The sequence below is a fragment of the Pezoporus wallicus genome, unplaced genomic scaffold (genome assembly GCF_028554395.1).
Source record: "Pezoporus wallicus isolate ANWC-B61680 ecotype Strahan unplaced genomic scaffold, APGP_CSIRO_Pwel_v1 scaffold_7107, whole genome shotgun sequence".
Lineage (NCBI taxonomy): Eukaryota > Metazoa > Chordata > Aves > Psittaciformes > Psittacidae > Pezoporus > Pezoporus wallicus.
Window position 1 is genome coordinate 2,795,941 of NW_026642114.1, and position 24,527 is coordinate 2,820,467.

General features: G+C 47.8%; 1 long non-coding RNA gene across 1 annotated transcript in view; it reads left to right on the forward strand.

Moving 5' to 3' along the window:
* The window catches only part of LOC130608935 (uncharacterized), a 37,456-nt gene extending 13,434 nt beyond the window's left edge, over nt 1–24,022 (forward strand). The window contains exons 2-3 of the long non-coding RNA XR_008974675.1: nt 23,324–23,407; nt 23,616–24,022. This is a non-coding gene — a long non-coding RNA (uncharacterized LOC130608935). The remainder of the gene's footprint in view (nt 1–23,323; nt 23,408–23,615) is intronic.
* Nucleotides 24,023–24,527: the final 505 nt, after the last annotated feature.

Below are 24,527 nucleotides of genomic sequence, written 5' to 3' on the forward strand. Positions count from 1 at the left end.
GAGGGGAGAAGCTGGGAAACTCTCTGCAAGCAACATAGCTCAAACAGGAGGAGATGGGATGACAAAGGGCAGTGCTTAACCCCTATTTGTCCTTAGGATAAGGAAGGTGTTCAACCCTGAATCTCCACACACAGCTTTACCCTATATCTTGCATGCTTTAAAACATGCTTAAGGGTCTTGAAGGGATTTCAGGTTAGGAGTGGGATTTTTATCTTCTGGGATAAAACCCTGTGGCAAAGAGATCTCAGCTTGGCTCACCATCTTCCTCAACTGCCAGGGCTAGGGTATCTTGTGCCTTGTGCTGTGGAACAGAGCTGCATGTGGTGGTACAGCTGCTGCAAGGACAGAGGCCTGTTTTTTTCAGTTAGCCCGCTCTTTGCTGCACTTGGGCAAGGAGAACATGGGTTGAAGTTACCGAGAGAGTTCATGACAGAACTGGCAGTTGCCAGACTGCCCAGAATATCTTGGAAGGAAACAAATGTTGAGTAGCTCAGAAGTGCAACACAATGGCTCTGCATGGCTTTCACATGAACTGGGGTGGTATGAAAAGGGAGTGCACAGCTGGTTTTAATAGCTGGCTTAAAGGAAGTCCCTTTGTTCATGTAGTCTTTGTTTCAAGTGGTCTGGGGAGGTGAAATCCTCTTGTCTCATCTGGGTCTAAACTGGGTACTGATAAGCAAAGAGCTGTTCTTCTCTGCCAGCCACTTCTGCCAAGCCAGAAATAGCCTGCTGGAGTAAGCTCACCATAGCAGCATTTCTCATTCAAAAGTTAATAAGCTTTGAAATTGGATTTTAATCAACTAATCTTTGATCCTAAGCACTAAGCTTGATTAGGAGGGTCCAGTAAACCAAGCTTCATCTTTCTTCAGTGCTTTTTTTCGCTCCAATCTAGCAAGTAGGGGCTTAGAAATGTTTTAGTATTTGAGGACTTGCATGTTTTAGGGTTGCCCTGGCTCTTTTGATGCAATCCATCCCATGAATAAATGGAAAAACTGATCTCTGGTGGACATCTGCTCTTCCAGGGCTGAAGCTTCTAAATGTTTTTTAATGCTCCTTTTGAGGAAAGTGCTAGAGCTTTTTGAATCCAACCCTTTGTCAGAAATTAGATGAGGTGGGACATGGGATAGAAGATCTGCTGTGGCCCTAACAATATTCCTCGTGTTCCCTGCATCAGAATAGGGTACCATGAATCCAACAGAATCATAAGGTTGGAGGAGTGTCTTGCAATTGATTAGTCCAACTTGCCTGCTCAAAGTAGGGTCAACTAAAGCAGGCTGCCTGGGACCACATCCAGTGAGTGAATACCTCCAAGGGTGGATGCCTCTCTGGGCAACCTGTTAAAGTGTTAGATTACCCTTACAGTAAAAAAAGGTCTTGTGTTTAAATAGAATTTCTTGTCTTTCGATTTATGCCTGTTACCACTGAGAATAATATGTCTCTGGTCTCTTTACTCCTTCCTGTGAAGTATTTATGCACATGAATAAGATTCCCCTGAGCTTTGTCTTCTCTGGAGTAAACAGTCTCAGCTCTCTCAGCCTCTCCTTGTATGTTGGATGCTATCACCTCTCCTTCCCTGTTTGGTGTCATCTGCAGACTTGCTGAGTGTGCTGTGTCATGTCATCCAAGTCACTGATGAAGGTCATTAAGGGCCCTTTCTTCCTTTCTTTGTGGATTTTGCCAGGCAGCAAGGGAAACTATAGTGGACTCCAAGGTTATGTAGTTAAACTTCCACACAAGGGATAGATTCAGTTCAGTCAGACCTCTCCAACTTGCTATTCAGCCTCCCCATAATTCTGACCAAACACTCCTGTCTTAGTTTACCTTCCAAAGGCTTTTTTCTCAATCAGATGGAGTAGAGGCTGATTTTAGTTTTTTTAAAGGTGCATTTAGATTCTGCTGCACAGGCACCTATTTCCTACAGAAATACTGGCTTAGTGAGCCAAACACAGCTCTTTCCTGTGCTTATCTATTGGTCAAATCTAATGGGAGACATTTCTTCTGGCAGCAGAGGCACATGGCTTGCCTACTGTACTCTAGTTATCTGGAGAGCCAACCCATGCGCTACTGTTCTATTCAGGGTTGGGGCTAATGAGCACCTCTTTCATTAACATGTTGGCACCTGGGCTGCTGGGAGAGTGGTGCAAAGGTCAGGACTTACCAGAGGTGGTTTGGATTTGATAGTGTGGTGGCACAGCGCTTGGCAAGCTAGATGTGCTGTCTCTGTGCAGAGTCCCTGTGTGTGTCTGCTCCCCAGTACTTCTGCTGGCTGCTATGGAGGATGTTGTATTTCCCTTGCCCTGGGCTATGAACCACTGGCTAGACATTTCTCTTCTTTCCTCTAAGGAAGGACAACAGAGGGAGTATAATGGTCCTTCCAAACACATTTTACAATGTAGAATATGTCTGTCCAATATAAAACTGCCCTGATGGCCAGCTTTTACTATTTCCAATACTTTTCAGGGAAGTTAAGCTCTGTGATGGTACTTGCTAGGAATATGAACTGTGGTATGGTAGCTTTAGGGGGGCTGTCAAGCTTGTACTAAGTTGACAGGTAGTTTGAAGGGAAGCTGCTCTACTGAACAATACTTAGCTGGCCCTATGGAAAACAGTGTGCTTAGGGTGAGTCAGCTACCTCTGAAGGTGATGTTTCCAGCCTGCCACAGCCATGTGATAAATTACAAATGACATTAATCTATGTCAGGCCAGCCAGGCCAACACAGTTAATATAGCTGATCATACCAAGTCATGAAGAGGAATCAAGTTAGCCTGATGAGCATCTTCTAAAAGCTCTGAATCGTACAGATCCATGGGGTGACCCCAAAGTTCCCCAAGCTGCAAGTGGATTTTAGACGCTCTCAGCTGGGATGATCCTTAGAGGGGGTTCAGAGCAGGTTTGATGCCCCACAGAGTGGTAGACAGGGTCCCAAAAGCCTTTCCCAGGACATGCTCAAAATAGAGGTATCTTGCCTTATGTAGTCCCAGCAGTGAAGAGAGGATGCCTTTGCACAAGCCAATCTGCAGAGCCTTTCTTAGGTTTCCTCCTCATTTGTTTTTCTTTCTTACTTGCTGTTTCTACCGAGGGCTAGTTTTCTGCTTCTTAAGTTCAGATAAAGATTCCCCCTGACAAACCTCAGTCCCCTCATGTGTTGCCAAAGAGGTCTCACTGTGGTGGCATTTGGTGGTCAGTTATTTTGCAAAGCTTTTTTGGAGTGAAATTGCTCAATCCCATAACAGAGGAGCAGGAAGTCTAGTATGGCTAAACAGTGTCACAGGATTCAACTTGTCCAGCAAAAGCTCAAGATCTTTCCTCCTTGTTACTGCCAGCCACTGGAAGGACTAGAATCACTGGAAATGTCCATTGCATATAGAAGAGGCACTGGCTTTAGGGGAAGCTGTGGAGTTTACCTGTCCTAGCTGGCTAAACTTCCTGCTCTTTATAAACCATATACAGCCACAGTGTAAACCAGAGGGGTGGTATTTCATGTGTGCCATTATGATGAGCAAGGTGATCTAGGAGCAAGAGCTTGCTGACACAAGCAGCTGCTCTCTTCTGGAGAGTGACCCAAGCTAGAGCTCTATGGTGAGCTACTTTCAAGGGTTCCAAATGTTTCAGATGGTGTTTGGAGCAGGTAGAAGTAAGCAGCTGATGATGGCCATGGAAGTTAGAGGTCACTGGGATCTGAGACATGAGTTCAGAATACAGGAGACCTAACACTGAGTCCTTGCTCCGCTTGATTCAGAGCAAACTTTAGCTTTTCTTTATTTTTTTTTCTCCTCAAAGCCTAGAAAACCTCTGATTTGATCAGTGCTGTCAGTCCCCTAATCTTCCTCACCTAACTTTATGGATACATCTCCTTGGGAAAGGTTGGCAATATTGAAATAGCACTTTTAACTGTCTTTTTCATGGTTGTGTTATATTGTGACAGGTTTGCATATGATTATGGGAACTAGTAGGAGGATGCTATAGAAATGTTATATGCTGTGATCATGCAAGTCGGGGGGGGGGGAAGAAGGATGGAAAGCCATTGTAAAACTTGCTCCACTGGGAGAGTAGGGTGTTTGCCGGGCGCTCTTCTGAAGGGCTAGTGCTCAGTGTGCTGACAGAAGTCAGTCTGTCCTTTGTGGCAGTCTTGGGGTGGGTCCCAAGGTTCCAACTGTGATGAGCCACTTGAAAGATTTGATTATGCTCAGAAGTTTAAACTGAGGACCCACCAGGGACAGGAGTTGCCTTTTTTTTCTTACACTTTACATTTCCTTTCAATGAAGGCAGAATTTGTTGTCTGTATCATTGGAAGGATGAGACCCTAGATGTATTTGTGTACAGTTAGCAGTCCCCACCTCCTCTCTGGAGGGCTGGGGCTGGCCTGGGCATGCAGCTACATCAGAAGGTGATGTGGTCCAGCCAGGAAGTTGCCTTCTGTTCCCAGAGTTGTGCTGCTTTTGCCGACACAACTCTTGCAGGGCACTGTGTGTTGGTCGGGAGCCAGATGAGCTATTAATTGCCTGCCCTTCTCCATATCCTAGCAGTGTCACCAGCAGCCTAGCCCAGGGCATGTGGCTCATCTCTGGTGAAGGACACAGTCTCATCAGAAGAAAATCATGTCCAGGTGACAGTCCCCAGGGACTGCTTTGCAAAGACGTGCCAGAGCTGCGGGGGCTACAGACTCACTTAAATTCCAGCAACGAGCTCGTTGATGCCAAATCCCGTTTGTATCACTGAGAAAAATGGTAAAATCATCATTAGGTGTTCACTAAAATACTTTAAATTTTGCAGAACATGAGGCATGAGTCAGGCATTGAAACCAGCATCCAAAGGAGGGAGGGAGTGGGGAGAAACGGCAGGAGTGCTTATGAAATATTTTGTTTCACTGGCAAGAGGACAAGAAATAATTGGGCCCTAAATCAAGGAAATGGAAGAAAAGGAACAGCAAATCAAGGGAAATGGTGGAAAATTAGGTCTTAGAGTAGAGAAATGTGTACATATGATCACCTGGTGGTTCTGCCAGAGATATATGCCCCTAAATCTTACCTTTTAACCATTTTCCTGCTGCTTTAAGGGGAATAACGTCAGCTGACCCTGTCTGTCTTGTCTAGAGACTACTGTTTTTGGCTTCAACTTGCCTGGTGCTGAGCACCCAGCTGAGTGGCCTGACCCCCCTTCAGAGCTGGAGAGGGAGCTCCCAGGATGCCTTGATTCCCTGGGGGCAGCCTGGAGACTGTTATCCGCAAGAGAGGGTCTATCATGCAGACCCATCCTATGTCTGGGATGGGGTTGGGTGAATGGGGTGAGCTACAGAGCAATCTTCTCTAGGGCTGTAGTGGGTGTATGTGAATACCGTGGTGTCGGCTGGAATGGCTGGTGCGGTCTGCTCCTCAGCACCCTGCAAACTGGTGCAGGTCTTGATTTCTAGAAGGTGAGGTGGTCCTTAAGCAGCTGGCCCTTACTGCAGGTGGTCAGAGGTTTCCCTGCCTGACCATGACTGCAGCTGTATTCCCAACAAGACTCACTAGTACGGCATGAGGGATATCTCTCTTCCGGACCTTCTTGTGACCTGGAAGAGCAATGTGACCTGTGAGGTCCTGCATGGGCACCCAGGCACCTCCCTTCAATTTACCTCTGGCCACAGGACATCCCAGCAGACCCTGTAATTATGCTTCTTAAAAGAAAGAAAGAAAAAAATCTTTATGCTCCCCTTAAGGTCCCTGTCATATTTTTCTTATACAAATAATGAAACACAGAAATGAAGCTTCCCTGTTTGCTTTCTCCCAGCCTCCCTCCTGCTGCACAGTGCTCATTAACTCCCCTAACGCTCAAGTCAGATGTGGCCTCTGGTTAAAAACAGCAACCACCCTCGTGCCGTGCCTGTTTCCCAGGAGCTGGCAGCCAGACAATAACACTAGTGGGATCATCTTCACCAGGAGATGTCAGCCCCCCTGTGAGATTTCAGTAACTTGAACTTGGAGTCTGTGTGTGTGGGCCCAAAGATTAGAAAACCCCAAAAAAGAATGCTGGAAAAAGAAGGAGAAAGAGGAAAGCTGCTGTTTGGGAGAGGCTGCTGGAGAAGCTGCATCGCTGCCTATCCATGCTGGGGTCTGCTTTGGGCAGATAGGAGTTTCTGCTAGGATTGCAGGTCATATGAGCTGTGTTGCTGCATTGCAACTCCCTCCCCCTGGTTTGTAAAATCAGCATAGCCTTTCTGAGCTGCTTTGATATCTGGGTGTGAAAGTGCTCTGCAAGAGTGAGGTGTTAAATTATTCTGTTGGAAACAAGAGTCTCAGTGGAACATTGTTTTAAAATAGCCAGCCTAGGCCACGTGGTTGTGCGTGGTTTGAAGAGCTCTATTAAGCAGATAAAAAACATTGTCTCCTTGCTTGATACTTGAGTATAATGGGGGTTTCCAGAAATGTCTAACACAAACGGTGCTCCCACAAAGCCTTCAATCTGATTTTGTTTTGCTGTTGGGTCCATCCGGTCCATTCCCTGGTGGGAATCTGGTGTCAGCCCACCTCAGGCTGCCCTAGCACAGCCACCCAAGGAAGGCAAGCCCAAGCCCTGCATGCAAGGACTGAGAGAGTGCTGTGAGTTTGAGTGAGGGTGTCACTGCAGATCCCTGATTCCCATTTGAAATGGCTGCATGCCCAGTGCCAGGCTTCCCTTCCCCATGGCACTCTGGGGTGTCTCTGTAGGGGAGGAAAGCTATCACCCACTGCTTTGGTGTGCGAGGACTAGCATCCTCTTTGGGGACCTGGGATGAGGGTCCTGAGCCTGGAAGAAGCTCCTTTACTGTTGGTTGTCAGGGGAGCTTTGTCTGGTGTTTTGTGGCCCTGGGGCTCAGAGCTCTTAATGCTGTTGTGGGTTCCCTTTCAAAACCTGTGCATTGTTTTGTTTTGTTTTTAAGTTATCATAGCTCCTCAGACTGCAATGGAGCTAACGTTTATGCTAGCAGCAGCTGAGGCTATCGGTAGCTGTCTGGGGTCATTATGTAGAAGCTCAAGTCCTGGCCAGCATGCTGCCGTAATGATCCCTGGCTGAAGGCATGTCCAGGAGATGTCAGACAAAACTTAGTCTTCAGTGTTTTCTGCCCTTTAAAATGTGAAAGGCGATGGAAGACGCTGCTGTTTGGGATGTGTGTCCAGGCACAACAGTGTAGTTTTTTCTGCCAGCTTTTCTGGCACCTCAGTGTCTGCTTGCTTGTTTGCTGCTGTTGCGTCTGTACTCTCCTCCCCACTCCGTTTTGCTTCTAGCATAAGAAGTTATTTAGCCCACAAGTGTGCAGGAGCCTTTCGTGCATGGAGAGCTGCAGCACAAAGGATTCCAGAGGCAATCTTATTTCCTCTTGCCAGCACAAGCTGCCCAGCCAGATGATTCAGAAACACAACATCTGCAAGTCTTAGAAGGGAGTTATGCTCTGTTTGATTGCAGCTTAAAGCATGGGGAATAGGGGAGGGAGAAGCCATTTGGGAGATGGGTGGGTTTTATCAGGCCACTTATGGTCCTGTGTCGTAGCTGCAGTCCACCCCATGCAGATACATTAGTTAGATGCCTGTGTTCAAGCTGGGGCTTTAATTTGTAGCTGGTCTGTAGATGAGCAATGAACAGACTTTCCCCATGGGAAGCCCTGGTTTATGGGGCACGGAGATGCCTCTTGGGTAGGCTGCAACATTAGCACCAGAATGGCTGCCCTGGTGTTATGTTGGCACTTGTTAGTCCTGATGTTCAGCAGGGCTCAGTATCTGGATGCAGACCTCCTTACTGAAGTGGTTTTGCTTTCCCACAGTGGCAGCTCTGACCAGCATTGTGCTGTAGGGATGGACCTGCTTTCTTGGCAGTAGCTTCACGTATTCCAAATGCTGACATTTCCCAGAGTCGTGCACAGGTCCTCTTGAGATTGCCTCTGCTGGGACCCTGAAAAGCATGTTTCCAGCCCAGACACATGGTCGCTGTCAGGGGGTGAAGCATGTGAGGTGAGTTCAGGAAACTGTTGTGTCCCTGTATTTCTCAGTGCCCGTCCAGGTAAGCCTACTTGAATGCTGTCTTGTCACTTGGATTTCCCTGGCCTCTATAGCAACTCTGAGCTTAGGTTCAACAGATTAGTTTGGTTAGTGTGGTGTCTGAGAGGTTTACTCTCTTCCTGAGTACAGCCCTGGCCCAACTGGGGCATAGCAGGTATTTCTGACCAGGAAAATGCCTTTCAGATCTTGTGTCTGGATCTACAGAGATAGAAGGGTTGGTTAAGCCCACACTGCAAGCCATTCCTTCCAGTCTTGTGAAATAAAACATTTCCAAGTGCATGGGTCAACCTCTCAGCTGAGACGTCCTCTGTGATATCTCAGGATTTGGGTGACCTCTTCCATCTTTCCTTGGGTGCTGCTGGAGTTTAGTACTGCACCTGGGTGGGAGAAGAGGAAGCTTTCAGGCAAATGGCAGGGACGAACATCTCTAAAAAAAGAACTTGTGTTTGTAGACTGCTCTTTCTTTTAACCTTTAAATCTCTGCTTTGCTTCCTTTCAAAGCCTCCTGCTTTGATTTCCTGTTCACAGTTGTCATTCTGGCAGCCCCTGGAAGAAAGGAGACGTGAACAAGGGTTAAAGAACAGCTGCGGGAACATAATTAATGCTTTGCAACAGTTCTGAAGGCCTTTAGCACCTTGCCGTGACCCAGCCTGTAACATCTGTGCATTGGCAGCAGCCAAGCTTTGAAACTTCCCTCCAAGTCCTGCACAGAGCAACTGTAGCCTGCCTGAGGTGTGCTATCAGGGCAGAAACTGAACAAATCAGTACAAAACGCAGGCTGCAGTGCAGATGGCAGGTCTTTGGGTGCTGAGATTGGCAGTGTTAAGGGGTTTCCAGCTGCTGATCCTTATAGATGTCCAAGGGGAGGGAGGTGGAAAACTGTTGCTTTTGCAGAGATTTGATAGGAGAAATAGGACACATCCAAATCTGAATGTAACACCAATCTCCCTGCTTGTTCATGTTCTTACCCATGGAATGGATCTGGGCAGAAGGCAGTGCCCAAACCCTGCCTGGTGCTGTCAGGATAATTGCGCAGCTATCACATACTCCAAGGAATGCTGAATGTGTCCCCATTTGGATCATGTTTTATCAAGGTCTTTCTTTTGCAGCACTTTTCCCTTTATGTGGCTAAAGGGCACTTTTGGGGGTTGGTGCCCTCATTTTTATGTGAGCTGTAACTCGGTAGAAAGAAGATGCTCCAATTCCTGAGAGCTCCAGCTAGTGTTTTCCTTTCAGTCCCAGAACGCAAGTCACTGCTGGAGCTACCTTGGTGACCAAAGAGAAGATGGATGAAAACACATTGGTTTTGAAGAGTTAACTTTTCTTCGTCTTCCATATCTCAGTTTTCTTCCCTATTTCACTGTAGCCAACCCCACTGAGTTTCCAACCTTTAAAGTCCATCGTTTCCAGCTGTCTGGGAGAGAGCTTGCCAAAGGGAAGTGTTTGTCCTTTGCACTTATTTTTTTGAGAGGTCTGTGGCTGTAATGGATGCCAAACAGGCCTGACCTTCACCTGACTGGAGTTCTTAGCTGCTGCTGTGTTATTACAGCATTTTTGCCAGATAGAAATTCAACTTGGTTCCTCATACCTGGAAATTTTACATGACAAATGTGTCTCATTTCTGATTCTAGTCTCCTTTTGATGGACCAGACTGTCTGCTACCTGGGAGAGGTTTGTAGATGTGAAAGGCCGGAAGGAAGCATTATATTTCTCTCCTTTGCCTCCTATTAAGTGTGCCATAGACACTAATCCAGCATTTGAACTTCAGCCAGGTAACTGGAAGGGACTGTATTCAGCACCCTCCTCTGATGGACTATTCAGTATTGCTTCTCTCCACTTCTTCCTGTACTTCTCTCACCTTTGGGCAGGAGAGAGGTGACACTGGAGAGAAGAACTTTCTTTAAAGAAATCTCTTGCTTCAGAAGTCAGATGAAGATGTGTTGCTGCATCTCTAATAAAATTTCTCCCCCTCAGAAGGTAAAGTGGTTAGGTTTACAATTGGCTCCCTCCTAGTAGTAAAAAGGATGGGATTATTTCAGGGACGGCATCTGGGGACTTAGGGATGAGTAACAGTATATTATAACATCTCAGACATCTTTGTTTATGCAGCTTGAACAAAGTGTGAGCCATAATGTCCCCGTGTGCTTGGTGAGACATCTCGGGTACCTCTGAAACATCTCTGGTATTGCAGCATGGTGTGTTTGACTCGGTGTCTGTTGCGAAATGCTTATGTGCTACTTCCCTCAATGAAGAGGAATACAAATCACTGTCTTGCTGATATGCAGCTTGACTTCTGCTGCTGAATTATTTCTCCTTTGGAAGCATTGTTTTTTTTGTTTTTTGTTTTGTTTTTTCTGGTGGGTGGTGCCTTAGGGTCTTAATTCATGACCAGTTCCTTTTGCTGGATGTTACAGTCTCTTCTTCTTCACCCTGCCATCAGCATTTCTAAGGGAACTGAAGGAAGCAATAGGGTATTATTTTAGTTTTGGAATTGCAGCTGAAATGTAGTGCCTTGCTCTGATGGTCATTCCAGTATCAGGTGTGACCAAGCTATGCTGTTTGGGAAATGGTAAGCAAGTTGCTGCAGACTGCATGAAGAGAGCATAATCTTGAGAAGGTGAAAACTGAGGTGACTCTGAAGATCTGGTATCAACAGTCAGGAGTGTGAGGAGCTGTGGGCTGAGGGCCCAAGCCAGACCTGTTTGCCAGCTCTTGGCAAGCGCCTATGTCTTGTGACTGCAAATGCAATGAAAGTTTAGGTATGCACATCTGGGCATGGGCTGTGATGCCTGGGCTGGCAACCAACTGTGCCACAGGGCTTCTGCACCATTTAGTTCTCCCCTCAAGTCTCGCTGGGCACAGAAGGCCTTTGGAGGGCCCAGTCTCCCAAATGCTGAAGCAGCCACAGAAGCATGAGCACAGAAGAGACATGGTACCCTGCTGAGGGGCCAGTGGAAGGAATAACCAGGCCCAAAATGGCTCTTTTCCAGCTGTGTATTTGTCAAGGATTTGGATTATAGAAGGCTACTCTCTTGTGTGTGAGCAAAGCTCCTCTCACAGATGGGTGGCTTTTTCTGCATGAGCTGTTCTCCATGATGAGCAGGAACAAGGTATGGTGTCCAGAGAAGGAAGCTCTGAAGGGAGGTTGCCGGTCTGGGAGATACGGTGCATGAGAGCTGCTTGAGGCTCCCTGCTCCTGGCAGCCTGCACAGTCTGCTGCCTCTGTTGGCTGCCTGGGATAGGAGGGAGAAGCACCCAGTATATATACCATTGCAGTGGGAGACAGCATGTGGTCTAGGAGTGCAAGAGGTCCCCAGCCAGCCAGGCTGGGCCTGCAGCATCCAAGCAAGGAAGGGTCTTGAATGAGGAAAGAAATGGGTTGCAAGAGAGAAAAGGGGAGTAGATTAATAAATTGTACAAATTGGATTGTCATGGCTCCTGTTTGTCTTGGTCTTCTGCCTGTCAATTGCAAGACAGTGATTTTTAAAAGAAAATGAATGCCAAGACTGTGTGTGTAACATACAAAAAATCCCAAGTGTTTTGTGAGGAAGCTTCTTTTTCTCCCAGTAGTATTTTTTTCTCTCTGTGAAAATGTATATGATCTGGGTAATTCCCCTCATTTTGTGATGAAGGCCATTGAATGCTGGTATTTGAAGAACATATTTCCTATTTGCACTGGAATTTCTGATTGTATGTGGAGAAAACCCCATGTGTCCATCTAATTCTCCTGAAGGAAGGAAGTGTGACATTCCATTTCTTTGCCTCCTGTTACAGGGTTTCTAGAGGTGCTGAGGTCCTGTGGTTCCCACTGATGTAAGCAGGGCAAAGCAACTCTGAAAACTGTATGTGAGAGCTCTCCAAAGGGCCCAGCCCTCTGCTGCTTTGCTATTCCAGTGTATCCTGCAACACCCCACACATGAGACCTGATGTGTTTGCTACTTCCCAGCTTGCCTTAGGATCTCCCATCTGCTCTATAGCCATGTGGGATAGGATACTCAAAGGAGGGAGTTGCTGATCAGGCTAGATGATGGGGACCTGACCTGAGCATGTTTGCTTTTGGATGGTGGTTACCTCCCTTTTATTGCTGGACATAAATCTCCCAGGGCTTGCAGAGATAAATACATCAGTGAGACCTTGGCTGTGGAGTCAGAGCAAGTGTCTGAGGCATTGTTTGTGTGTTTGTTCACAGTCCTGTTGATGTGGCAGGGTGCAAAGGACTAGTTAATCAAACTGGAGAAATTAGGTGCCACTTGGTCGTTTTTCAATTGTCACCTGGTGATCAGACGGAGCAGCTGCTCCGACAGCCCAAACATTCAGACTGTGGTGTTTGACAGTGAATTAAATAGCAAGACCATGTTCTCTGGTTCTTTGCTCTTACAAATTGGGACTGAGTTCTCAAAACCACCATTTACCTGCATGAGGGAGGAGGAAAAACCAGGTTTGTAAAATAAAATGAAACAGAGCAGTCAAGTAATTTAATTCTTAAATCTTGTCTCCCTTGGGCTAATCTCCTCCAAGCCATTCTTTGCTCAGGTCAACTGCTTTTAATTAGCAAGCTTCGTTGATCAGGGCAGGAGTGGGAGCTGCTGTCCAGGTCTTTTTAATTAGAGGCTTTTCTTTCTTGCTGGAGGGATGGTATTACCCAGAGAGGAACCTGGCAAGAAGACCCTGGAATTGTTTGAAGGAGGCTGACCTGCGATCACCTTTCCTGCGTCTCTTCTGGCAGCATCAGGGGTTGGCTAATTTCCAAGTGGAGAAAGGAAGGGGGAACAGAGAATTAGCTTGAAAGCAGGTTGTGGTAACTGGCAATTACTGTATGGCTATAGTTGCAAGCAGGGTGTGTGTGCTTTGTTCATCCTGGGGAAAGGCAGAAAACATTTTTGGATTGGTCATTGCACACCCTTCTCCCCAGCTCAGGAAGATGCTCTTCTCCACTCTGCTTTCTCAAATGTGGCTGCCCAGCAACATGAGGAGTACCTTCATGAGAAGGAGAGTGACTGGTATCTGCTCCCTGCCTTGAGGAGTTATTTCCTACAGTCTGCCATGGCCTTTCAACCTCTTACAGTGGTTCTCTGCAGTGTTGAGGGATGGGGCTCACAACGTAGCTGTGCCTTTAGATGGGGGGTGGTGATGGTAGTGCTGATGGGCTTCTCTAGTTGGTGTTTCTTTAGGGTACAAGTCTAACCAATGTACCCCTGGGCTCTTCCACTTTCCTGAAGGAAGACATTTTACTCTACTTACCTGTAAAAAGAAAACTACGTATCTGGTACTAGTCCTTCTTTACTCCATTACCAGAAGTGGTTGGACCCTTCTGTATTAAGTGTAGATGCGCCCATAAATTATGTGGACGCACTGGCATCTCTGTTCTCTGCCAGGTCCCCTCATGGTACAGTTGTCCTGCATTTAAAATGAATTCCGGCATCTTTAGTTGGTTGTGTGATTACTGTAGTTGCAAATCTATGGGCTGTCATTATATGTCACAGGGTAATAGGGCTCTCTGCCTGTGGGCCTCTTGCAATTCATAGTTAAGGAACATCTGATTAATTAGCACAAATTTGCTATTTTATGTATTTGATCAACTAAGCCGTGAAAATTCTGAAATGCAGTTAAATCAAACAGAAAGGAAGTGGCTTTGTATCAAACTATTGAATTAACAGAATTATTTTATTGATTAAATCATCAAATAAACATACAGCTCCTTTATCTGCTTCACTAAGCCATCTGAGAAGGCCTTATTCAGCTCTCAATCCCTGATGCACCAGTCTCAGTGCCAACAGCTGCCTTTATGTTCCGGTCAGATAGCTGATCCTGCGGAGGTGATCTCTGGCTGAATCTCCCGTGGAGAGCAAGGGTCAGATGTCCATTATAGCTGTCAGACAAAATTATATATGTTTGGGTAAGAGGCGATCTTTTGCATATGCACTCCAAATGCTGGTATTGCACTGGTTGTTACGTTTCCAATTACAAGAGGAAAATGGTGGTGAGTCATGACTTTTCAGGGTTAAATGTGCCACAGGAACGTGGGCACCTGTCTTCCAGGCCAAGGGCTACATCATATTCTGCTTTTCGAGCTGGGAAGGTGCTCTTGAAATGTCTTCTCCAATATGTTAGGTGGCTCTTTCTCTGCTATGGGATTTCCATTTTTGTAGCTTGAGGGGGAAGTGTGCAAGTGGAAAGGTATTAATATTGGTGTTATTAGGTGTTAGTATTAATCAAGACTAACAGGGCCAGGCTTAGGGAGACCTTCCCAAAGGACTGATATTCTGCTCTAAGTAACAGTGGTTTTAGCAGCTCAGGTAGTCAATGTATCAGACTGGTTAGCTGGCTGGAAGTTGCTTTCTTAGACCTGTCAATAATGAGGCCCTGCCAGCAGTCCTGCTTTCTGGTTTGTAGAAAGAGGGAGAGGAAACAGCTATGTCAAAAAGAAGGCACATAAGGTAGAGCCTAGTAGCTACAATATGAAGCTGTAAAATGTGGGCTTTGCTTTAAATTGGGATCAGCTTTCCACTGGAGTAATCCTTCAACCAGGCTGCCAGCCAAGAGCTGTGTGTGATTAGTCAGAGCCATAATGATCTGTGAGTCCATGTCCACTGACCCTGTAGGACTCCCGGCTTGAAAACAGCACGGTTTGGTACTAAAATTGTCATCGAGCCCCCCCAAAGTTTTCTCCTCCATGGGCAGGTGCAAGAGGCAGTTGCTGTCTCTGCAAGCAAATATTTAACTTGGGTTTAGCCTTTGAAGGAATGCTGAGCTTGTGTCAGAATTGGGCAAAAGGTTGGGGCTTTTGAGAATGTCCCTGTTTTGGTCTGTTTCCTAATGCAAGCCTCATGCATTCTGCAGCCACCTCCCTGCTGGCACATTGCTGATAAGCGATGCAATTTCATCCTTATCATTCCAGCTGACAGCAGTGAAGATGACTCATCCACAGCACTCTTATTGGAGTGTGGGTTTAGCCTCCAATTGTGCTGTGAAAAGAATAAGCAGGACGGGTTCATGAAGAGGGCTGTATTGTTCCTTCCAGCTTAGGGTTGCTGTCTTGTGGCTCAGACACAATATTGCTGGTCTCTGAATCTCGCTCCTAACATGCCTCAGTGGGGGAGAAGTGGTGAAAAGCAAGAGGCACAATCCAGATTTGGCTTTGTGCTGGGCTCAAACTTCTCCACTGTTCCTCCATCTTCAGGAAATAGTTGCTTCACAGGTGAGGCATGAAATGAGTCCATTGAACAAATTGAGACTGTCTCAGCAGGGGAGGGAGATTCAAATTCTGTCAGTTGGGGGGGGGGGGGGGGGGAGAGATTTCCAATGTTCTTTGGATGCAGATTTCCCAGGGGCAGTGCTTTACACCCTGCATATGATTTTTGCTTTTGGCAAGCTGCTCTTGGTGCTGTGTGTTGCTTCAGATGAAAAGCTGGTCTGAAGCATGTTGTTAACACTTAAGAATGCAACTGTGTCATCAGATTCACCTTGAGATGCTGGCAAACAGCTTTGCAGGGGCCAGCACCCGTGTCACCCTGCTTTGGATACAGTCTGTAGAGGTGTGGAAGACTACAGCCTCCTTTACTGATGGAGACAGCAGCAGGAGAGAATTATTGGCTGAAGACACAAAGGAGGAACAGTTTGGTTCCAGCCTAGTTTCTGGAAGTCTGGTTTAGCATCTGATATTGCACCCTGTGCTAATGTCCCCTCTGTGATGTGCCAGTTATACCTTGACTGTCCCTGAGAAACACCATTTCTGTTGTCTGTCTCTTGCAGAGCTGTCGTTGTCACCTGTTGGTGGCAGCTGGTGGGATCTTCCTGTTGTGTGTCAGGATTTGCCTTCCTCTGATGATGATGTGATGTGCTGGACACCTCCTTGGGCCCTTCAGTAGGGGGAAGTAGGCTAGTTTCTAGGTACAGGTGCATGGGAATGGCTGAAGAAGCATCTTTTAAATGTGTGTGCAGGTCAGGCACTGTCAGAGCATCTTTGAGCTGTGTCTTAAGGTATTAAGGCCAGAATTTCTGGTTCTGTACCAGCAAAGTGATCATGGGTTTTTTATTCCAAGCATCTATAGGGTGAGGGAGACCTTTCTGATAGAGAAGGTCTCTCTACAGCAGGTGTACGTCATTAGGATGGTGCCCGGTATAGGCCGTATGATCAGTCTGGTGCCAGCTCTTTGATTTGTAACCCTGATGGTGCTACAGTACCCATGCTGCAGTGTCGTGGGACCTCCCGTTCTCCTCTGATACTTTGCTTGTTTTGTGCTGGGAAATTTTAGGAGCCACTCCTGTAGATTCATGCCTCTTCTTCCTCCTTGGAGTATGCCTGAACAGCGTGCATCTGATGGGTTGACCTGCTCCAGGAAGGTCTCCTGTCTGTTCCCTATTGGACATCAAAATCCTTCCCTCTTTGCTCATATCAACCAGTCAAGGTATGCAACAGGAATGCTGTGACCACTGGAGCGTGTTGGTGCTTGAGCATTGCTGGGCTATGCCCGAGTTACAGGCAGGAAGGTGCCCCATAGTGCTGGATGCCTTGACTTTCCCTGCACGTCCAATGTGGCATCTCAGGAGGATGCAATAAGACTTTGCTTCCTTCTTCATCTGTGTTGTCTCACCTGAAAGCAGATGCTCCAGCCCAGCATTTGGTGTCTGCTGGCATTGCTTGTGATACTGAACATGGTAGCAGCTTTGAACTGCTCCAGGCCTGCAGTGTCTTCCTCTTCCTTCCCTTCTAGTCCTTCTTGGGCTGCCCACTTGCCTGTATGGGGCCATGTCCATTTGCCCTGCAGAGGACGCTGAGGCTGGACAAGACTTTTCTAGCAAACAGCAATCTGTGCTTAGGTCAGCTGTAATTTAATTGAGTGGTAGAAAGGATTTAGTACACCTTGCAGATAGAAACACACCTTGCCTTGGGCTGGGCAAAAGAAATACGTGTGCTGTTCCCTTTATCTTCTTCTGCAACAGTTTATTCTGTAGTTGTTTTTTTTTCCCCTTCCTCTCTCTACTCCATCACATGCAACTCAAAGGCAGTTTGCATCTCACTGTCTCTCAAATCGTTATGAGGCTTCTTCTCTAGCAATGATGAATTCAGTGTATACAGTCCAGAACCATGATTTCCCTCAGGATCCCTTGTAATAATAATTTCTGTAAATAAAGGCTGGGATCAGGATCTCCATTGTAATAGGATTTTGTTTGTGCAAGGGCTGGTAACCCAGTCTCCCTGACACTGCCCTGTAATAGGATTGTGGGCTGTATCACAGCACTGCAAGCGGGCTGGGAAGGGCTGGGCTGGTACAGGGCACCCTTGCAGGGAGAGACCTGGAGGACTTGCATTTGGGAGATGCTGGGAAGTTTGCAGGCCATGAACACAGAGCTGACATACGCCTTCAATTGCTGCATCTTGCTAGGCTGGTGAAATATCTGGTTTGTATTCCTCACAGGATGCAGGGCTCTCTGCAAAGACCCCATGGCTGAGGTAAAGCTGCCATTCCCAATAAGGTGCCAGAGGCTTTGAGCCTTGGAGAAGGAGGAAGAGCCTAGGAAGTTGAGGTCTGAACTGGCTACGCTGTGCTCTTGCTGCTGCTGTAACTGCATTGATCTGTGCAGAGAAATGCTGCAACCTCTTAGTTATCTGTGGACTCACAGAACTTACAATTCTGTGTGCTGGCTACCGCAGCGACCCGCACCTCGAAACAGCTGCCTTCCTGAGAAGCTCATGTCTGTAAAACATGTGCCATTGCTGAGAGCAATTTGGCAGCCTCCTTGAATGAAGGGTGCAAGAAAATGGTGCACTTAATTACGCCTACTTGGGAGGGAGGCATGTGGGATCGCAAGCCTTTGGGGCTGTTAGGTTTGATTTTTTTTCTCACCTGTTCTAGCAGTAGGGAGCGCATGGGGGAAGCACGCATGTGTTCTCACATTCACACTGCTACCCCTGCCGGGTGCAATAATTCTTCCTCTGCTGGTGAACGGATGCTGACAGGAAGTTTTCTTCAGCAGGAGGACTGGTAGTTGTGCTGGAAGTGGTGGGGATCTGTGTGTCTAGGCTGCTGCAGTGCTTCAGAGCGTCATTGCTGCAGAACCCTAAGTGACTGTGGGTGACTGCAGCATGTTTTGGCCATACACACCTAAGATACACTGGTGATTTAAGATATCTGATCTTGCACTGGCAGCATCTCATACCAAAAGACTCACATCCTGAATTGGTCCTATATTCAGATTAGGTGGGTTCAGTATCACCTAGTGATGTGAAATAAAGCCTAACTGTTTCTGCACTATGGATGTGACATGCTTTTCTTGAGATAATCATGATGGCAAGGAGCTGGTGCCATCAAAAAGTTCGGTGTCAGCAGCAGTGAGTTGTGTTGTTCTCAAAAATAACCAGGTGCCAAAACCGTTTGTCACTGCTGCTTTGTGAAAGGTGTGCTGGCACTTCCCATCCCTCCCTGGTGTCATGGGAAAGGCTCAAGTTAGCTCTGACAAAGCCGCACACCATTCACAGTATAATTAGCACCACAAGTCTTGCTAATTGCTGAGGGTTTTTTCTCTCCCCCCTCCTTTTCTCCAGCACAAAATTTCTCTAGTTATCTTGGGTTATCATCATGGTAGACAGCGTGCTAAGCCTGGATGCTCCTTCTGAGGACTGGTGTCAGGAATAATTACTGCTGTAGTAAGCTGATCAGCCCTTCATTATTAGCTGCTGTTGTTGTTACCCGACATTGATTAGTAATTTGTAGCTGCCAGTGCTTTCCTCTGCCCTCAGAGCCGAGTGTTTGCTGGTGCTGTGGTGGTGTTCTGCCAAGGACAAATGAACATATTTCCCCTTGCCACCCACCCGGGGCACTTCCTTATCTACACGTTGGTTTTCAAATACACAGCCTGTGGCTGGGAGAGCAGCACCAGTCCTGTCTGAATGCTGATTTTGCAGCTGAAAATTACTGAGAGTCCCAGCTGGCTGTAGTGATAAAAGATCTTGTGGTGAGTGACTCAGTGGTGGGACAATGTTTGTAATTTCAGGTTGGGAGCCTTGCAGTGATACCCCTCAACCCCTCCTAGGTCCTGCCAGCTCAGGAGGGCAGCAGAGATGCCACCGTAAGTGTTAATTGGCTCCAGAGCAGTTTGTGATGTTTGCAGGTGGCTGCTCATGTATGTTCATGTTTGGGCTGGTGAGCAGTGGCAAAGGTGGGGTTTGGAGGGAAAGAAGGAGAAAACACAGCTGTAGACCCTTTCCCAGGGTCTAACAGGATGTTTAGGGTTGTTTAAAAGTAAGGCCTTTCAGTAATTTGAACTGCAAATGCTGGGAGAGGGGGAGCTTCCCACCCATGACCTGGAATGGTTGGGGCTCCTTGCTCTGTAGAGGTGCCCCGTTTGACTGTAGTGCACTCTCCCTGCAGTTGGGTCTGTCTTTTGTGTGTTTCGGCTGTTCTTCCTTGGCTTTGCGAGACATGTGTCATTGCTTCTTTGTCTGATCTGCTATCTGTGGACCAGCTGGGCCTGTCAAAGCAGGGTCAGAGAGCAGAAGGCAGGCTTACAAGCCTGTGCTGGGGTGGAATGGGAACTTTGGAAAAGGGATGTCAGGAGGCAAGTGTCCTCCATATGACGTGCATCCTGGCTGTGTCTCTTGTGCTGGCATGTTGCTGCCTCTCGCGTTGTCTCAGGAACTCAGCAGTGAACCTTTTGAGCGATTTGAGTTGCCCAGCATGTTCCCTTGCAGAGCGGCATCCCAGGAGATGGTCTCCTGTTACAAACATCTCTTTGCAAATAGTAATCTCCCATGGGCAAGCCTAGCACTGTTGGTGGGGCAAGGGGGGTATTAGCTGTACTCTGTCGGGGGAGGGTGGAGGAGGTCTTTGGCACAGTGCAGACCAGTCATCCTACCCATCTTCATAAGCTGTGCCACCCCTTATGGGAGGCAGCATGTGCAATCACACCAGCATATGTAAATGTCTGTCTGACACAGCAGGTATAAATCATGCGCGGGCAGCCAGAGATGGCAGGGAACGCACCTCCTGTAACCCCTATTCTGACTAGTGTCCCTGTGATGCCAGGGGGGTGGCAAGGGGCAAAGCTTGATGTCACTTCTTGGCACTCCAAGAGGACGTTATTCAAAGAGACGGTGACCTCTCCTGGCGTGCAGAGCGCTGTCGGGGACCTCCAGCCCCATGTCTGCGGCAAATCAAATGATGTGCTGCGGGAGAGGAGGGTTGGGATTCAGCCATCCATCACCAGCCGGCTCATGGTAGAGGAGAGGAAGAATAAGCTGCTGAGAAGCTTCCGCTCCGCTGGTCCTCGGAGGCGCCAGCAGCTTTAATCCTGGGGTGCCTCCTTACTCATCCTTTAATGGGTACTAACCATGGCTCCCTGTGCAAGCACCTTAATGGCTGCCTGGCATGCAGCAGCCCTAATTTAGAATGTTTCTTTTAAAACCCATGTTCAAGTATGTTTTTCTAGTGTCTCACCTTCCTTGATGAGATTTCCAGGGCTTAGCATGGGCATTTTTTTCTTTTCTGTAGTAGTTCTGGTTATTCACCCATTTGAAAATGACAGGAGAGCAGGAAAACCAACCAGACATTCTTTATGATCAACGCATTCAGGGGATTTTACTGTCTTTTCTCTTCCACTCCAGACAGCTCAAGCTCCAAGGTAGCTCAGGTAGAAAGCTGCAAACAGCAGAAATTAATCTTTGCTGACAAAATCTTCCCAACTAAGCACTGGTCTGGGTTTGAGGACATGCTTGAAGTTGCAGACCATGTGAGGTCTCCCAGGTGAGCTTGAAGAGGTGGACATAACACCATGTCATGTCATGGTAGATTGCAGTGGGGCATCTACTCACTGTAGAGCAGTTAAGGGTGTCTAGGCCACTTTCTGGAGTGATGACTGCATAGTGGCACAGCCCTTGCTATTACAGAGGATTTTGGAGGGTGAGACCATGTCCTGGGTTCAGCAGTAGCAGTCATGACCCCAGTGACTGCTACTGCTGAACCCAGGACAGACCAGAAGCTAAAATGCCATCCTGCAGAGATCTGTATCTCACTTGGGAGCTGCTCTGTAAGGCTAAGGTTTTTTTTCAGCTTGGAGGTTACATGCTCCAGCTCCTGTTCTTCACTGGTTCAAGCCAATCTATGACCACCAATTTCAGTAAGCCAGGCTCAGTTTACCCAAAATGAAGAAATTACCTTTACCTCAGGGTAATTCAGCTTAATTCTCAAGCTGAATTCCTTGGCACATCATCTACCCAGGCTTCCATTTTCCTTGCCTTGCTGACCTTCAGCTTCATGTCCAGCTTGTCCCTGCTGTTAGGGCCACCATCTCAGATGCAGAAGCAATGCTGGGCCTTGGCTGCTGGTGAATGTGTCATTGGAAAGGATGGAGGCTGCCATGCTCTGCCTCTTCCTTGTGTTTGTTTCAGCTCCCTTTGAGGCTCCAGAGGGAACATCTCTGTGCTTGCATGCTCTTTGCTCTCACAGCCTGCATGACCACCTGCAGACCTTGTTCAGCCTCCTGTGCTGTCCATCTCAATTCCTGGGGCTGGGATTCCCAGGGCCTTTGGTGTGATCTCTGCAGCAGTGAATGTGCCAGTGGAGGACGCCATGGGCAACCCTGCAGGGAGCACTTGTTTGCCACCTGAACCATACTCCTCGATGGAGGACCTGCTTTTCTGTGCTGACCAGGAGATGGTGGTTGATATTCCACTATGTGGCCTGATGTGCTTCTGGTCTTGTGTGATGAAGACAGAGAAGCTATTGAGGGGCTGTTAACTTGGAGAGGAGAATGTCTCTGCTGTGGAGCAGGAGCCTGGTTCAAAGTGGGGTTTGCTGGATCTGAGCCCAGCTTTACAGAGGACTTTGGGTTGTTGGCACTTCCTTGTGTGAGGAAAGGGCTTGAAATCTATGGCTGAGCCAGGTGCTGTTAAGCCTGTCTCTGTTTAACACACTCTTCAGTTAAGGCTCCACTGGTGTCTCCCCATGGGACAGCTCAGTCACTTCAGGATGGTCTGCCCATGGGTGTAGGGAAGACTTCCGAGTTGCTGAGGGCAAAGGCAAGCCTTCGCACACACCAAAGCAGAAGGAACAGTTGCCATAGCTCTAGCCAAGTTACAGAATCACAGAATAGTTAGGGTTGGAAAGGACCTTAAGATCATCTAGTTCCAACCCCCCTGCCATGGGCAGGGACACCTCACACTAAACCATATCACCCAAGGCTTCATCCAACCTGGCCTTGAACACTGCTAGGGATGGAGCATTCACAACTTCCCTGGGCAACCCATTCCAGTGCCTCACCACCCTTACGGTAAAGAACTTCTTCCTTATATCCAATCTAAACTTCCCCTGTTTAAGTTTTAACCTGTTACCCCTTGTCCTGTCACTACAGTCCCTGATGAAGAGTCCCTCCCCAGCATCCTTATAGGCCCCCTTCAGATACTGGAAGGCTGCTATGAGGTCTCCACACAGCCTTCTCTTCTCCAGGCTGAACAGCCCCAACTTTCTCAGCCTGAGTTCTCCCAATGAGGAAAGAAAGACCCAAGTGAGGCTGCATCCCTTATAGCTCTCTATCCAGTGCTGGAGTCTGGCCATGCTGCGTTCCTAAACCTGAGATTCCCTGTCCCTGCTGACAGCTCTCTGTTTCCGCACAGGTGCTTGGGGAGGGTGGGAACCCCTTTTCCCGAGACCTTTCACACACAAGGCAAGGGGCCTCTAGATGGCAGTGTTTCTGTTCAGGAGGACAGCAGCTGTACAGGCAAGCTGTGCTGTTCCCTTTCATGCCAAGCTTTGGAGAAGCTCCGAGATTAACACGGGGCTGAAGTGGACAGCTTAGTACCCTGCTGTCTCTTATCGCTTCCTCAGTGAAAGTGGCTTGGATTTGGTGACCTCAGGGGACCAGCCATTTTAGCAGTCTGGACAGTAGTTTTCTGGCTGTCCTTCCCCCTGCCATGTGATGAAATCAGTATGGGATTGATTGCCCAGACAACTGCCCATTGGTTGGGGAGGTACCAGGGTTTTTGGATGTGATGGGAGTCCCTTGCTGTGACTGGGAGCTGCTGGTAAAGAGCTCAGCGTCATTGATGCTCGGCTTGTTTCCTATATGTGCTTGAGGATGCAGACTGAGGACTTTGCTCCCTGTGATGCAATCAATGTGCGTGGAGGGTACATGTGTGGAAATAGGGCCATTTTGTTTGGCTGCAGAAGAGCTTGGAGGTTGGTGAAGAAAAGTGTTGCTGGAGAGAGAGCTGTAATTGCTCCTGCACGGAGTTGTCGCTTGCTACCCTGCAACTAGCTCTACTCAGTGCCTGAGTGGTGGGGATGCTGGGCTCAATAACCTCTGCCTTTTCCAGGACTTCTGCCATGATGCTGGGTGGAGATCTTGTCTCAGAGGCTGTGCCAGCATATATTGTCTCTCCTGGATGCTAATATGACAGGTATTTTCTTTCTCTGTGAATGTCAAGGGAGAAAGGAGGGAGGGAGGCTTGGAGGCCTACCAGAAGGCTGTCACTCACCGGCTGCATGGACAGTCTGGGCTCAAGAAAAATCTTAGCACTGCAGGGCTCTCCAACAGCAGTGTGGGTGATACGCTACCTGAGGAGCCAGCTGCTGTGTGCCTTTGGCCTCTCCTTGAAGTCTTTGCAGCTCCCATGGGGACCAAGCTCACTTGGCTTCTCCTAACCATGTTTTACTATGTGTTCAACACACTTTTGGTCAAGAAGAAGAGAGAAAGACTTGGAGAGCCAGGGATGTCTTCCTGCCTCCAGGCACTGTGAAATGCAGCACATGTAGACTGAGGTCTGTAGCTCTTCTCTCTTGCCATCCTCATCAGAGCTGGCAAGAAGATACAGGGTAGAAGGCAAGCACCATATCCAGCAAAGGTCCAAGCAAGAAATCAAGCAACCCATTTGTTGTACCTCCTTGGAGTTTTATGAATCCAAGTATACCCTCATCTTGGGAGGTCTGGGTTTGCTTTGTGGGCCAGAAATAGAGGCTAGACCCAGATCTTGCTTGAACTTGTCCAGTATGGTGATAACAACAGCTGACCTGGAATTCAGGACCCCCTCCTCTTCGGCTTTTGGTGGTGGTTTGAGCTAATTCCTGCCACTTCCAGAGAGGGAAGCATTGAGGTGTATGTGATAGCGTTTCCCACCCGTGTGGCAAGGGTGGGAGTAGCAAGCTGTGCTCTTGAAGCTCTCCCCTTGCTCTGTATCCCTTCTCTCTCCCCTCTTCCTGACCTGGCTCTCCTAGCTCTGGCCCCTCACCCGGGGCCATTCTTGCTCCTGTTTCCCAGAGCTGCAGAGGAGCCTGGAGCAAGTCCTGGGCCATGGAATGACTGCAGAACATGGAGTGGGGTGTTGGAGGCTGCAGGAGATGCTGGTCATTTCCAAGCTGTGCTACAGCAGAGGATAAATCATTCCTATTTCCGTGTTCATTGTTTCCTTCTGCATAAAACAGAGACAGTGATCCTTTTCTTGCCTCTTTGATACAAAGGGAAGAGACTGGCACCTCCTTGCTGTTTTTTCTTCTGACATGGATAACAGTCTCTTTGGAGTT